Source organism: Triturus cristatus, chromosome 8 (genome assembly GCF_964204655.1).
Source record: "Triturus cristatus chromosome 8, aTriCri1.1, whole genome shotgun sequence".
Classification (NCBI taxonomy): domain Eukaryota; kingdom Metazoa; phylum Chordata; class Amphibia; order Caudata; family Salamandridae; genus Triturus; species Triturus cristatus.
Window position 1 is genome coordinate 14231251 of NC_140591.1, and position 15496 is coordinate 14246746.

The following is a 15496-nucleotide window of genomic DNA, read 5'->3' on the forward strand; positions in this document are numbered from 1 at the left end:
TGCTTGGAGAACTTTACATCATTTCACGTCATGATGTTCGTTCGCAATACCAAAATGTGGTCCTGGAACAAGACAGCTCATTTCAGGGCACAGGAGGATTGCTCATGATGTGCTGAAACAGAGCAGCGCTCGCCTGGCCAAAGAGCGTCCTTTTGAATCGATGCATTCCTCCGGGTGTTGGAAAGGCAGTGAGGCGCCTCCAATGTTTGTCTAACACTGGCAACAACTCCGGTTGGAAATGATTCTGCGCCTTCCAGAGCAGAGATCAGCTCATGCATGTTGGGTAAGGAAGGGCGATCGATCGATATGCCTCCAGGGTTGGACTGGCACATGGGGCAGTCAGGCTGATGCATGGGCATTAACAGAAAAACGGAAACAGAGAAACCACACTGGAGGAAAACAAATCATAGAAAAACTATTTTAAGGAAAGAAATAGGGCCTTATTACGAGTTTGGCTGTCCCAGAGCTGTGGGGCTGGCAAACCCGTCTGCCAGATCAGGACTTATCTCCTGGTCTGGTGGGCGGTGCTGCAGCGGTCTGTCAGGCTCATTAAAGAGCCTACCAGGCAGACCGCCGCTCTCAGAGCACTGCCTGCACCTTCCTGCAGGGTGTGTTGTACATGCCACACCGTGCAGGAACTGGGGGTGCAAATTAACAGGGGAGCAATACGTGTGCCCCCCTGCATACACCCCCAGGGCCTGTTGGGCCCTGTTGGGCCTCCTTTGTTGCCTCACCTCCACCCTTTCCATGTTGGTTGCACCGCCATGAAAAGGGTGGCGGTGAGACAACTCAAAATATGTTCGGCGGTGCCGCTTCAGCGCCGCCAGCACATTTTGCCTCGGACCGCTGCAAGACCGCCACAGGATCCTTCATACACGGCGGTCACAGCAGTTCAGTGGCGGTTCGACCACCACACTTATAATACTGCAGGCGGGACTGCAGTGTGGCGGTGGTCAGATCGCCACCCCGGGTACTGCAGCCATATGGATGCCAAACTCGTAATAGGCCGTATAGAGGGAGGAATTTTAGGGATCAGGATGAGGTGGAGTATGGGGAGGTGATGGGTTTTTAGGGTTCACGGATGAGTGGCGTTTAGGGGAGGTGAGGGGATTTTAGGGTTCAGGGATTGATGGAATGTTGGGGTGTTGAGGCTTCTTTAGATTTCATTGCTAGGCGATGGATGGTATCTAGAGGTGGTGAGGAGTCCATGAATTACAAGCACACAAAGTAATTGACAATGTAACTGATATGAATTTGAAGTAATGTCCCCTGAAGTAAAGCGCAGAATTAAATTCCTCCGACAAAAATGTTTCAAAAAGTAAGACCTGCAACCATTGCATTTACACCTTGAAAAATAAGCAAGCAAAGGGCAAGTTTGAAAAGAAAGAAATTCTATGAATTTTTTTCGATGAAATGGTAAATTCCATTCATCCTTCAAATTTCCATTAAACAGTTTAGGTGAAATGGTTTCTCAAATTCAATTAAATAGTTTTTCCGTGAAATCACATATAACCATGTGCCCGATAGGCTGGTCAAACAGGTCAGTGTTTGGGTCATTTATTTTGCAGCTTGTAGGCCTTTTTTTTAAGTCAGGTGGGCCAGTTTTCACAGTTGATTTCCCTGACATTACCACAAGCATAACAAACACAAGGAGATGATGGACGGAGTGCTGAAAATTTTCAGAAACTCACCCCCAGTCACAGATCTGGGTTGAATACATCATCATTCTTTAGCTCACTTCGCCACCTCAGTTCACACCCAGCTATATGCAAATCAGTCTTGACCCTGTGCCTCATGGGAATAGTCCAGCCGAACTGCCAAGCAAGGTCTTCTATGAACTGGTAAAAAGAATCCTGGGTCCGGTTTCGGGGTCACACCCCTCAACAGCCAGGCTAGCTTGAAGCCAGTGGCAAAGTGAGCAAGGGACCCATGTCTGGGCATACCCTGCCAACTTAGGGCGAACAAAGCAAACACAAGGAGATGATGGACAGATCAGGGTTGAATCCATCATCATTCTTTAGCTCACTTCGCCACCTCGGTTCAGACCCAGCTAAATGCAAATCAGTCTTGACCCTGTGCCTCATAGGAACATTCCAGCCGAAATTGCCAAGCCAGGTCTTCCATGATCCAGAAACAACCATCCTAGTATCGGTTTCAGGGTAACACCCCTCATCAGCCAGGCTAGCTTGAATCCAATGGCAAAGTAAGCAAGGGACCAAGCATTGCCTGCAGCAAACACAGATGCATGCAGTCTCTCATACCCTGCAAAATACCTATATAGCGTGTCTTTGCAAGTTCAAAACTGGACTGATTTACAAATGTGGGTCTCTTTTTTAGCTAACTGCTTCACTACTGGGGGGCACTTCTATTTTGGTACCTGGGCCTGTTTTTTGTCACTGTCTGACCATGTACAGCTCTATTTAAAGTGTCGAGATCAAGACAAAGCCTTAGCTCCCCTGAACATTTTAGTGAAATCACAATGGGGGCAACCAAGGGGCAATAGTCATTGGATTCAATAATATCCTTCAAATTAACTTAGAATGTCCTTTGTAACTTTCCTTTGTGTGATAATGGAACATTTCTTACACAGTATCTTATGAAAACCACATCCTCCTTAAGAATATTGCTATGTTCACATCCTTGATGCCACCCTAACTCATTTTTAATGCTCCCTTAACCTCTTTCTATAGTGTCCGAACACATTTCTCTGGATTCTGATCTGGATGTGTTCCATTGCTTTTCACTTGAATCCCTTCTTTATAATTTATTACATAACTGGATGAATCAACCCGGGCTCTAACATAATTACCATTGTCTCTTGGTGTGGCCAAACCAAGATAGTATCACACTTATCAATCCATAAAATTTGCCTCTGCTTCTACGATTTTGAAAGTCTAGATCATTCCAGGAATATTACAGTATTTTTTTGTTTGTGGCCAGTAGGGCCGCCTGGCTGAATATCTATTAATAGTGAAAGTGGTTTTTATTTCAGCAGCACAGCAACCGGACCGGACAGCAGGACGGTCCAGTACAACTGACCTTCTTAGCTATCCAACTTCTAAGTTCCAGACTGGAATAGGAACCCACACTGAAGGCATGCAGAGCTGAGTGACATAACAAGGAGCGCTGAATAGCTGTCGCATGCCAGGAAGCATGCAAGGATGTTACAAGCTTGGAAAACCCAAACGTGTTGCTTCAAATCATAGCTTCCAGCTATCCCGGCAAGCAGCTAATCAGCCGGCAGCATCGCAAGCGACATCCTGCAACTGTGTTTCTCTAGGGGATTAATCTCTTTTCACTTCCATTGAATAAATTGATGACTAGATATGGTGAATAGATATTTATTAAAGCCAATTTACAGGGCTTATTCCTTTTAAGCTTTCAGATAAAGCCCCTTTCAGTGTTGAAGATTTTATTCATTTAAGTTTACATTAAGCCTATAACGTGCGCCTATTTTTTTATAAACATGCAACTTATTTACATTGTGCCAGAGAAGGACAGCCTATAAGATTACACCTTATTTACAATTTGCCCGAGAAGGACAGGGCATCTCCTGAGATCCCAGAGGGGAAAGTTAATGAGGAGATCTTCAAGTAATTATTCCAAAATGAGAAGCGTATCTGTGTATGCGAGACCATTGGCAAGTAATGCTCAAGAAGAAAGCTAAAGGTGGTCAGTGAATGATGATCTATTTCGGAGGGAGTCTCCGATTGCGGGGATAAAGGAGGTATGAAAGAAGGAAGCCCATTCATATTCAGAAAGGGTATGTAAAAGGAGGACCAAGCACCACAAAAGGGAATTCTGTCCTATGAGGCATGAAAAAGAGAGGTGTCCGGTGCAGCACAATGGAAGAATAGTTTCCTATGCGGCGCGAAAAAGATAGGTGTCCAAAGCGGCACAATGGAGATGGGTGTCCTGAGTGCATGCAAGACATGGATACAATGGTAATGGGTGTTCTGAGCAACACACAAGACATGGACATTCAAGAAATTGAGTACGGGGAGGAGGAGTTCCTGGGAGACGATGATGAGCTTTATGAGGATTATGCACTCGACCTCCAAGGGGATGTCGATGGAAATGTGAGGATCAAGATCAAGTTCCTTCTACCTCCAAAGACGACATTCAGGAATCCGTTAGGAGAGAATATATTCTTGCCCCACAGTATTAAACATCCTAGAAGCGCGGAAAGGTGGCCGGTTGAACATGTGGACAAATTCATTGAGAGATGGAATGGATTTCCGCTAGAGAAAGAAGGGAGGAATGTCCTCAAGGTTGAATGTTCTTGGCAAGTCATCCATGCCTAATGCCCAATTGGCAGAGACCCCACGAAAGGTCTTGAGAGATTCCTCAACAAATGTCAAGATTGCCTCCTAGATGTTATCTGTCCACCGATGAGGATCATTGATATTTCCAAAGAGACATATCTTAGGGCCTTCCATTAGATTTGGAGGCTAGAGGCTGGCGTCTGCATGCTATGGTTCTCCTGGAGAACACCAACGCAGGACTAAAGGCCAAAAGCACAAGGGAGTTCTAAAGAAAATCAACCACAAGTTGGGATATTTAGTGGAAAAAGAGACCACAGAGAACCCTAAGGGGCTCGTTTTCAGTGAAGGCATGGTGAAAACCCTGGGCAAGGGGCCAAGTTCAAGCCAGATACCAGGGTGAATACTGTGTTTTCTTGTTCTTCTTCTTCTCAGGGAAGGGTAAATTGGGTGAATTGCCTACTGGCGGAAAACCGGCAGATGGTCTTCCCGTCCGCCGGGGTCCCCCTGCCATGGTAATGTGGCGGGGGGTTAATTTGCAGCGGGTGGAGGTTTTTAGCGGGAGGATCGCCACCGCCATGGGGGCGGTGGCCATCCGTCCGCTATACTAATGACCCCCTAAGATTATGAAACAAAGCAGACCAATTAACTAAATCGAACAGCTTCTCAGCGTCAATCATGATGACTGGCACGTAAGAATTATTATCTCGAAATAATTGATCACCTGAGTCAGGAAATGTGTACTTATTAAAATAGACTTCTGGGAAGAAAAGCAGCTTGGTCATTTTGAATAAATGTTTGTGCAATGGTCGTAATGCGACTGGCCATAGTTTAGTGAATAACTTATAATTGGTTTTAAACCGACTAACAGGCCTGAATGAATTGAGATTGACTTTTGCTTTTTCAGAAAGCTCACCACTCTAGCGCCTGAAGATGATGTCAGGACCCCCTGAAGAATTCGAGTCATTTGATTTTAAAGTTTGATCAGGATATCTTGAAGTTGGGGAAAGAACTCCTTATGTACCTCAATGAGAATACATAATTACGACTAGAATTAGAATAGGCCTCTTGTTGGACCCGGCCCCGTGGCGTGGTCCTGGCCCCCTTTTCAGGCCGACTGGGGACCTCTTCACCCTTCGGGGTCCCCCCTGGATTGTACCCATCTACCCGCACCAGCCAACGCGACCCGGCCCCCCCGGCCGCGGCCCCAGCGAAACCCCGACATCGAGGCACCAAGATCCGGCCAGGGGGCACCACGTGGCCAATCCCCCGATCCCGGAGGAGGGGAGTTTCGATGGGACCCCCAATCGTCCCCCAACGCCTGGGTGCGATCGCTCTCCGGCCTCCCTGGGCACTGGCGCCTCTCCTGCTGGGCGTCTGGCCTCTCCCAGCCCGGCCTCTCCGCCCCCCCGGACGCAAGGGTCCGGACATCAAAGGGCTCCAGACATATATCTGGGGCGAACCCGCACCAGGACAGTAGTTGTATCCTGGAGTCGAGAGCCCTGCTGATCGGATCGCGGCTGACCCTACGGAGAAAAAGACTCTTGCCTGGAACTGTCCCTCGAGCCCTGCTGACTGCGTCGCGGCTCCACCTTGCTGAGAATAAGATTCTCACGGAAACCTCGGGGCCCTGCTGACGCCGTCGCGGCCCAACCTTGCTGAACTACCATCGGAGCCCTGCTGACCTCGTCGCGGCTCGACCTAGTGGAACTACCATCGGAGCCCTGCTGACTTCGTCGCGGCTCGAGCTAGCTGAACTGACCCTCCGAGCCCTGCTGACTCCGTCGCGGCTCGACCTCTTCGAGCCACCCTTGTGTCCGGCACCCGACGCTCCGACTCCCGGAGTCCCTCCCAGCTTGAGGCTTAATACCTGGGCGCAGGGTACCCCCGTACCAGGCTGATACTGAGACTGTCCCGCTACCCCTTCCCCACAAAGACCTTGAGACTCTTTTCGGATCCCTCGATCCACCTGTACATATTGCCAAAGAAACCTACGATAATTACCGATAAAAATATATGAGAACTGATACCAGTGTCGAGTCCTGTGTGGTGGTGTTACTGGACTAGTACGATTATAGGGGAAGGACCTCTCCTAGGAGGCTTCTCAGCGGCGCTCGACTACTTCCTTGCGGTAAGGAGGCCCACTGGGTGGTCCCGCCGACTGCCCAGAGGTCCGCCTTCCAACACCTCTGTATCTAAAAATCTAATCTCATGAGATGTAATAGAAGTGAGCAAAAGTTTCTTGTTGGTCCTGTGACTTACGGAGATGAAGTGATGCAAGAGATTTTGTTATTGCTTCTTATGAAATAACTTTCACGTCTGATAAGCAGAGCTGTAATAATTGAAAAAAACCCTTTGAATACGATGAGTTTGATTAACACGTGAGTTCATGTCCAGATCTGTAATTTCTTCCAATTGTATTAATGTTAAATGTAATATTAACTGACCACGCTAAGAACTTGCCGAAATGTTTGCTTTCTTCATAAGATTGCTGTTGAAAGGTTTTCTAATCTAGAAGTTCCTCAGCTAAGAAACATCTTTCACGTTTGCCTTGCCTGGGATAGTATTTCAATATCAGAAAGCTGTGTTGATGTAGAACTTAACTTTGATGATTTATCAAGAGCCCCCTGCAATGCCATCACCACCTATTTGCACATTTCATTTCATTTGATCTTATAGGTGACAACCTGTCCCCTAAAGCATTCTTTAAAGGTTTCCCAGACTATAAAGAGTGGAGCAGATTAAAACGTGACAAACCCCGCGATAAAGATTTGCATAGCTTCTTTACATCTCAGATCTAAAAGGAGTGTTTTATCAAACATACATCTGGGAGGTAAACTTAAATCATAATCAAGTTGTAATCAAGCTGTCTTTCTACTGTGACTACAGAATGGTCTGAGAAACCATGTGACACATTTGAAGAGCTTTTTCATCTAAGAAATTAGAAAGAAGTCTGGCCTGGGGCTGGGCTGAGTTGCTTAGAAAAGCATGTAAATTGTATCGTAAGAGGATTGTCAAGACACCAACAATCTATAAGACAGTAATCCTGTTTTAAGATAGAGATAGGTGACGAAGTCTTAGGTTTAGACAGTTTTTAACCTCACATGAAGAATCCAGCTCTGGGAATTTGACGGAGTGACGATCACTACCTGATATAACTGAACCTGAAGGATCAATTGCTAAACTGTAAGGCCCGATTCACAAAGGTAAACTTACACTTTTGTGCAAATTTACTTCTTGTCAGTAGTCACAAAGGTAAACTTAGACAAACGTGTAAGTTTACTACTTTTCAGTATTCACAAAGGTAAGTTACTGTTAGTAAAGTTCGAATTTGGTCCAAGTTTAAGTTTGTGAATACGTAAAAGAAGTAAAGTTAGATTTGTAGCCTAAGTTTACCTTTGTGAATACCGAAAAGTAGTAAACTTACACAAAAGTGTAAGTCTACCTTTGTGGATCAGGCCCTGAATCTGCTGCCGCAGAAGTATAAGATCTTTGAGTTAAGTTGTTGTATATCAAAGGTTGTAGTAACCCAGAGCCAGCTCCCTAGACTCTCTCACAACCTGGGCCAACGTCCAGTTGAATGCCTGTAAAAAAAGATAACAACACCACTATATCAGTGCCTGTTGATGCAAACACAGCATGAGAAAAAGACAGATAGATGAGAAGATTTGGATTAAAGATGGGTCTCTTGCCAATAAATCCCACTGAGGTCAAAGATCTTGACCTAGTTCAGAGCTGCACAGTATTTGCGCCTGTTAGATGAACCATTTATAATACATTTGATCTTAATATTCCCAACTCTACATAACAGATATATCAGGCATTACCAGTCATAACTTAGAGGGAGAGTTTCTCGAGAAACGACCTTTTTTGTTTAAACCCACTGCCCGCAACAATTTTCTCTGAAAATTAACATACTCCTTATGTGTGACTTCTGAAAGGGAGTTACCCATTATTCCCTTTATGCCACAATCATAGCCCATATTTGAAGGTACCATGCAGAGTTCCCACCTCCAGAGAGGAGGGGCCCCCAACCCAGTGCCAGGCCCTGAACCACCCGGTGAACGTCACAATTATTACGGAACAAACCAATATATGGATCCATCCGTCAATCCCTCATAAGATTTCATTAATCAATCTGGTATACACCAGGTCACCTAATGCTGTCTTGCCCCCCCAAAATGCCTGTCTCCATATGTATGACCAAAAACATCACTAGCAAATGCAACATTTAACCAAATTGATTATAACAGGGAGAGTTTTTTAATTGATTCTCATAAAAAGAAGGGACAGAGATTCTGCCAGCAAACAGAGCACGGAGGCTGTGAAAAAAGAAAGAAAAAGACGAGCATTGATCCCACCTACATCATGGTGCACAGAACAAAAAGTAAATATCGCTCCGCGACAAGCACAATTGAGCGTTGGGGCTGAGCGAGTTGTAACAGAGGCTGGCAGGCATTCCTAAGTTTAGAAAGGGGTGAGACACAAGCCAACTCAGGGGTCATCCACCCTAGTGGCACTTTACAGAGAATGTAACCTCTCATTTGAGGCATGGAGAAGCGAACACTCTAGCCAGAGAGATATGATTGGCGTCATTGTAGTGAGGAAATAATAAAGGATTTTAGGTGTACATATGCAAACAGACAGAAAGATATCAATCAATAGCCATCCTCGGTCTGGCTACTTTTCAAAACATTTCCTAAAAAATCATTTAAAACAAAAAAAACTCTGGAGGCGCTTCTATGTAAGAGGTGAACTGATGATGGACTTTGTGATCACTCACCCCAAGCATGGGAGACTTCCCAACAGAAACAAAAAGAATTTAGTTTTTTTTTTAAATAGTTTGTTTTTGGCATTGATGAAACTCGGGTAAGGGAGGTGACCAGCAACTTCACCAGGAGTGTTTGGTACAACTTGAGTCTGTGAAAGTGCATCCCCTTCCCTTGGTGTCTGATATTGATTAATGTGGAAAGCATGAAGAGCACTTGGAGTGGAATAATGGGACCGTGAATGTGATTGGTATGCTAATTATCGAAGGGTGCGATCGTAATTGAACGAAGAAGATTGAAATACAATATTGAATTGTGTTCTATCGGTATAGGTACACTCAAGACGTGTGTCTGCTAAGGACAAGTATTGCCACTGACCTTTCCCCTACCACAAAGTGACTCTGCCAGGAGGGAATTGCAAAGAAAATGTTATAACAGATCTGTATACTGACGAAGGCCATCGACCCCATGGGCCGGAAGTTAAGGGCTGAAACATGTTGGTACAGCAGATAGGGTAATGGAAATGTTGTCTCTCTCATATACCCTCTAATTCTTTTAACAATGCTAAGTGGGGCCTACAATAAAATTTAGAAGGGTGCCCACTTAGACAGTTATACTATTCTTATTTTCTGCAACTGGGATTTCTATAGATTAATATTTCTTTTTTTTATATATATATATATTTTTAAAAAAAATTGCACTCCACCCTGTACGTTGGTCTGTGCACAGGTGTGTTAGCGGCCCTATGATGAAGCATGCCACTATTTAGTGGGTGAGGGTAGTTTTAACAACCTTTTGGGTTCCCCAATAAGGTTGTTTTTATCTTTTTAATTTCGTTTTCCTCCTTCTGTCTTTCTACCCCCTTGAGTAGATGGGGCCCAAAGAATTGGACAGGTTTTATTTTCCCCTATTTTTAGTCCGTCTGATATGGTGATTTGTAGAGTTATATAATTAACATCTTAATATGGTGAAAAGAACGGCAGAGGTCTTTCATTTTTTTATTTCCTTTAAAGTGTTATAAGTCTCTAGCACCACAGAAAAAATCTGGAAATGACCTTGGTACAATATTTTCCATTTTGATTGTTGAAAGAGGGGAGCTTGGGCACAGGGCCAAGACTGATTTGCATATTGCCAGGTCTAAACTGGGGTGGCATGGTGAGTAAAAAAATGATGGATTTAACCCAGATCTCTTGACTGGGGGTGAATGTTTTGATTAGTTCTGCATTCCGTCCATCAATTGTGCGTCTTTTGCTTTCTCGCCCTAAGTGCGCCGGGTATGCCCAGACGTGGGTCCCATGCTCACTGTGCCACTGGATTCAAGCTATCCTGGCTGAAGAGGGGTGAAACCCCCGAAACCGGTCCTAGGATGCTTGTTTCCGGTCCAGGGAGGACCTGGCTTGTCAGTTCGGGCTGGACTGTTCCCATGAGGCACAGGGTCAAGACTGATTTGCATATGGCCAGGTCTAACCTGGGGTGGCATGGTGACCAAAAGAATGATGGATTTAACCCAGATCTCTTGTCTGGGGGTTAATGTTTTGATTAGTTCTGCATTCTGTCCATCAATTGTGTGTCTTTTGCTTTGAAAGTGTGCAACATCCCTTTAAATTATTTCCTGAGATTAGCTGATTTGATAGTCATGTCAGAGTAAATCTGGTACTTCAAATCTTCTAGCGGCCTAAATATTTTCGATTAATAGCTGTGGAAATATTTTTTTCTTTAACTGGGTAATCAGCAAAGATCACTAAGCGAGTGCATGAATATTTAGCCTGCGATATTCAAGGCTTAGCATCATACGTGCCCACATTATTGAGAGATCAGCTGCAAATTTGTGGCGGTTTGATTGGCGAGAATGGTTTTCCAGCTCCTCGTGTTTGTTTTGAGTGCAGTGATTGCTTTCCTAAAGTTTACTGAGCCATTCTGCAACAAAAACAGCCCATCGTCAAGATCTAAAACCCCCTGTCCTAGCTGAACAAACCTCTCAAAAATCTGAGAGGGCTTCTCATCAATCTTAAGATGATCATGAAAGAAGGAGCTCGCTTGAGATTTTGATGCATTTATATCTCTTATTTGAAGCGAAATTGTCTCAAAAATTGACTGCACGGTATAGGCATCTCGGGCCCTCAGTCTTCAATGGCAAGAAGTCTGTACATTGTTAGTAGCCTGCAAGGTTGACCAAGTCGTAGCGAGGACAAAGACTCTTGAGCTGGCAACGTACCGCTGTCTCTCTGCTGACACGATTGAGTAGTCGAGAATCTGGCCTAATTCGATTCCTCCCCTACAGCCTCCCTACTTGGCACGTTCAATCACCTCACAATGCTGAGGATTCAAAAACAAAGGTTAGATTTGACGAAAAGAGAGTTCAGGCTCTGAGTGGGGCATGGTAGACGGTGGCATTGACTGCTTGTTGGAAATACTCAAAGGCATTAGAGACCCACTTGCAACTGACTGTTCATTGCGTAGCCACAATCTCCGTTCAAGAGTAGAGCGTACGTCCAATACATGTGACACAGCAATTTGAGTGGTCTCTTTTATAGTCCTGCTAACTCACTCTATCTTTCGATTACCTTGAGGGTCAAGAGGTCCTTAAATGATTAACTTCCAGTGTGAAAAGAAGTCACTCCATCATGCTTGACTTAAATTGCACCCCATTATATGTTACCAAAAACCTGGGAATACCTTCTGTGTGAAACAAATTCTCCAAACATCTGATCACACTTTTAGTGTCTGGCTCTCTCCTAAATTCATGACACACCTACTTGGAGTGACAATGAACAATCACTCAAGCATATGCTACATTCTCACTCAGTGAGTACAATGGTAGCATAAAATGCATTCCCAACTTTTGCCATGGTGCCACAGGAAGCTCCACTGGAGACAGACGAGTATTGTAAGAACGCAACTACTTCTCTGCCCCATTACACTCTTCACATCTAGACATGACTAGCTCAACTTCAGTATCAATTCCAGGCCAGCAATAAAAGGCACATAATCTCTTCCTGGACCCAGAGAGTCCAACATGTCCACCCAGCGCAAATCTCACCAATCTAGCCCTTAATTTCACCAGCAGATTCCCCTGTATAACAACAGCACCTTCACCTGTAATTCATCTTGGATTTTATGAAAGCCTTCACTCCTGCTGCTCATCAACATTCCTGGGCCAGCCCTGACTGATGTACTTTTTCAGCAAAATTTGACATTTGTCCTGAGCTCCAACATCTTCCCATTCTCTCTGAGAAGCAACCTCGTCTGCAACTACCACTCCATCAACCAAACCAACAACACACTCCACATCATGAATCAACCTTCACTGCAGCATCTTTACAAGGGGAGAGTGTGAGAGACAGTCCGCTCTAGGATATGTCTGATTTGAAAACTGAGTTCCTGCATTTTGGCCAACAACCTCACCAATCTGGGAATTGACTTGTTGAAATGACCATCACCCCAAAGACAAACTGACAATTTCTCATCTGTACCTAAAGTAAATTCTCTGCCCCACAAGTAGGTGTAAAAATAATGAGTATCCCAAACACATTTTGATGCCTCCCTCTTTATAGAACTAGGGGCCATAAGTATCATTACTGGAAATAGCGATTACCTAATTGCAATTCTGTGCGTATCGCAATTAGGGATTCGCTATTCCTAATGTATGAAACTTTTGGAGTTTCAATTAGAGATTCCTAGTGGGTCGCAAATCGACCCACCTCATGAATATTTATGATGTAGGTCGCGATTTGCGACCCATAAGGAATCGCTAAAATCATGGGGATGGTGGCCTGCTGGGGTCAGCAGACCACCGTGTCCGTGATTGCTTTTAAATATAGCAATCATTTTTTTAAACAATGCTGCCTGTTTTCCGTAAAAGGAAAACGGGTTGTGTTTTTAAAAAAAAAAGTAAAGTTTCTTTTAATTTTTTAAGAGCAGGCAGTGGTCAGTGGGACTACTGCCTGCTCTGAAAAAAAGGTTTTTGCTACCATTCCCATAGTTTTGCGAATGGGTTACCATCTACTTGAAGTATGTGGGAAAATACAAATGATTTATGACCGTATTTCGGTCGCAAAACAATCTTGCATACTGAGGAAATATGAATTTTTATGATCAATTGTGTCCCCTATCTTAGACCCCAACGGCTCCATGTACATGCTACAAGTACATGTATGTTCCCTCCACTTCCAGCTCTGAAGACGCAAATACATATGCGTCCAACGTTAACATGTCCTCTTTCAGATCCACCATGAATGGGTCGAATATTCCGTTCCTAAGTATGCATTGCCACCGTCTTTATATGGTGCACCTTTCACGTTTTTCAGCTCTGGCAAGTTAGGCCCTGAATTCTGCCATCGAGCTTTTCCTGCTTTCTGCCTCTGAATGCTCCAGCCTGGACCTGCATCTGTATCCATGACCTTTGTCTTACTTCCTGCGCGGCTAACAGTGCCTGGCCTGGCCTGTTGCCTGCCAAGACTGTATTCAGCCTTCAAGTTATCTGCTCCGCTCCTCGAGAAATGCATTCCTGTCTAGTAGTTTAGGTAAACATCTACCCAGCTACAAGAGCAAAGGGCCCGGCCTTACTGTCTCCGTGCAAGTAATTCATAGCTCCTGTTACCATGGTAGGCCCATGCCCTCTCGCATCTCATGTAGACACGTAGACACTTATACACGCACTAGCAGTCAGTATAGGATAGCCTCTGCCCGAGAGACCTTTCCTTCCAGATAATACAGTTCCTTAAACACAAGATATTAGATACGATTTGGGATTAGGTTGTTCTGACATCCCAGACTTCTGTCTCCTCACGTAGGGCTAAATGTCAAGTCCCCTTCACCCTCCAGTTACACGTCAATCACACGTCATGCTGCTGCACGCGCATCTCTGCCATGTATTTCTGCTGACATTGCAGGATTCTCTTATGGATCCACCCACCTGTGACATCCTCATAATGACGTTTCTAAGTACACGCCCATTGTAACGCCTTTTTCATTACGTATGTGCACTCTTATCTCTCCTCTCGACTGTTACGCCTTCTGCATCTGCCTTTACTGTAATGCATTGACTATATATATGATAACCTGTCAATAAAGTATGCGTTATCCCTTCCCGAACCTTCGTTGTGACGGAATCCGATTGCCTGGTTCGAACCAATTCCTTTGTAAGGAATAAAACCCCATTTAAAACCTCTAATATCACGGATTCTGCCTCTTATTTATTCTGAGTTATCCTTATTGAACTTTACCGCATAAATTAAGTACAGGTAATTAAAATTTACCACATAATTGGCGCCCGAACAGGGACTCCTCCCCCACCCCACGCGCCGGAGGTGCATTGCAGACCCGGTCTCCTGCCACAGCCGGACGGACAACTACGCGTACCTGCAGGATTTCCTGTACCTCCCTCAGGCCAACGGAGGTGACTGAGGCTGCGATCAACACCCAGACGAGGCGGTGAGGAGTGCGGAGGATCCCGACCAGAGCCTAGCTGAGAGAGCAAGATCCGAGGTATACAGAGGCCCACCAGGTTCCGAAGTTCCGAAGTATCCACGCCACGAGTCGAGTCGAGTCGAGTCCAGTCTGGTCTAGTCCAGTCCAGAGTTTCCGAGGCCTTCTGTTCCGTTCCGTGCTTCCCGGTGAGTACCGTTGCTGGGGACGCATCTAGACGTGCGCATTGGTTTGTGCCGGTCAAGACGGGTTTGGGTACGCAGACCCGGTCTGCACTGTTTTAGCAGTGTATCTGTACTGTTTAGCAGTACATCTAGTATTATGCAGTTAGCTAGTTTTATTCTAATTATCGTTGTTCGTTTTAAAATGTTTTAATATGTTTTAAATGTCGTGGTATGAGTGATTGTTCGATCTTCATTACTGTGTTTATTGTATAAATTGTGTTCAAGTCCGAGTCAGAATCAAGTAGCAAGGTTTAAGATGCCGTTCTTTTCAAAATTAAGACAGATAAAAACTAGAAAAGGGATACTCGAGGAAGCCGTTCCCATTCCACCTAGGGACACTCCAGGGTACTTTATGTACCATAAACATGGCCTAGATGCCGTATTATATCTCGATTTGTGGGTGGACTACACCAAGGATTTAGCAGAGAATCAGAGATGGCCCGCTGCTGGGACATGGGATGCAGATAGCATCATGAGAGTAGAAGAAGCATTATGGAAAAAGAAAGCCAGACAGTCACAGAAAGATGCCATTGAATTATGGCGTAAAGAATCGCATAGACGCACAGAAAAAGCACTCAGAAAAGAAGAGAAAAGTAGGGAGGATTCAGACAAAGCCCAAGAAAACGTATTAATTGAGGAAGGTATCCGAGCAAAAGCAGAACGAGTAGACAGACAACGAAACACTCTTATGAATGGTATGTATCCTCTTCTGGCCGAGGGTTTACCTAAGGCCACCCTGGAAGTACCGAAAGATCTGCCACCTCCATTGCTTCCGACTAAATTGCTCCCCAAGACCGCAAAGGACATTTTCCTT

General features: G+C 44.9%; 1 protein-coding gene across 1 annotated transcript in view; it reads right to left on the reverse strand.

Annotated features, from left to right (window-relative positions):
• The window catches only part of CASQ2 (calsequestrin 2), a 301670-nt gene that overhangs the window by 185131 nt on the left and 101043 nt on the right, over positions 1 to 15496 (reverse strand). The gene's annotated exons all lie outside the window — the stretch shown is intronic.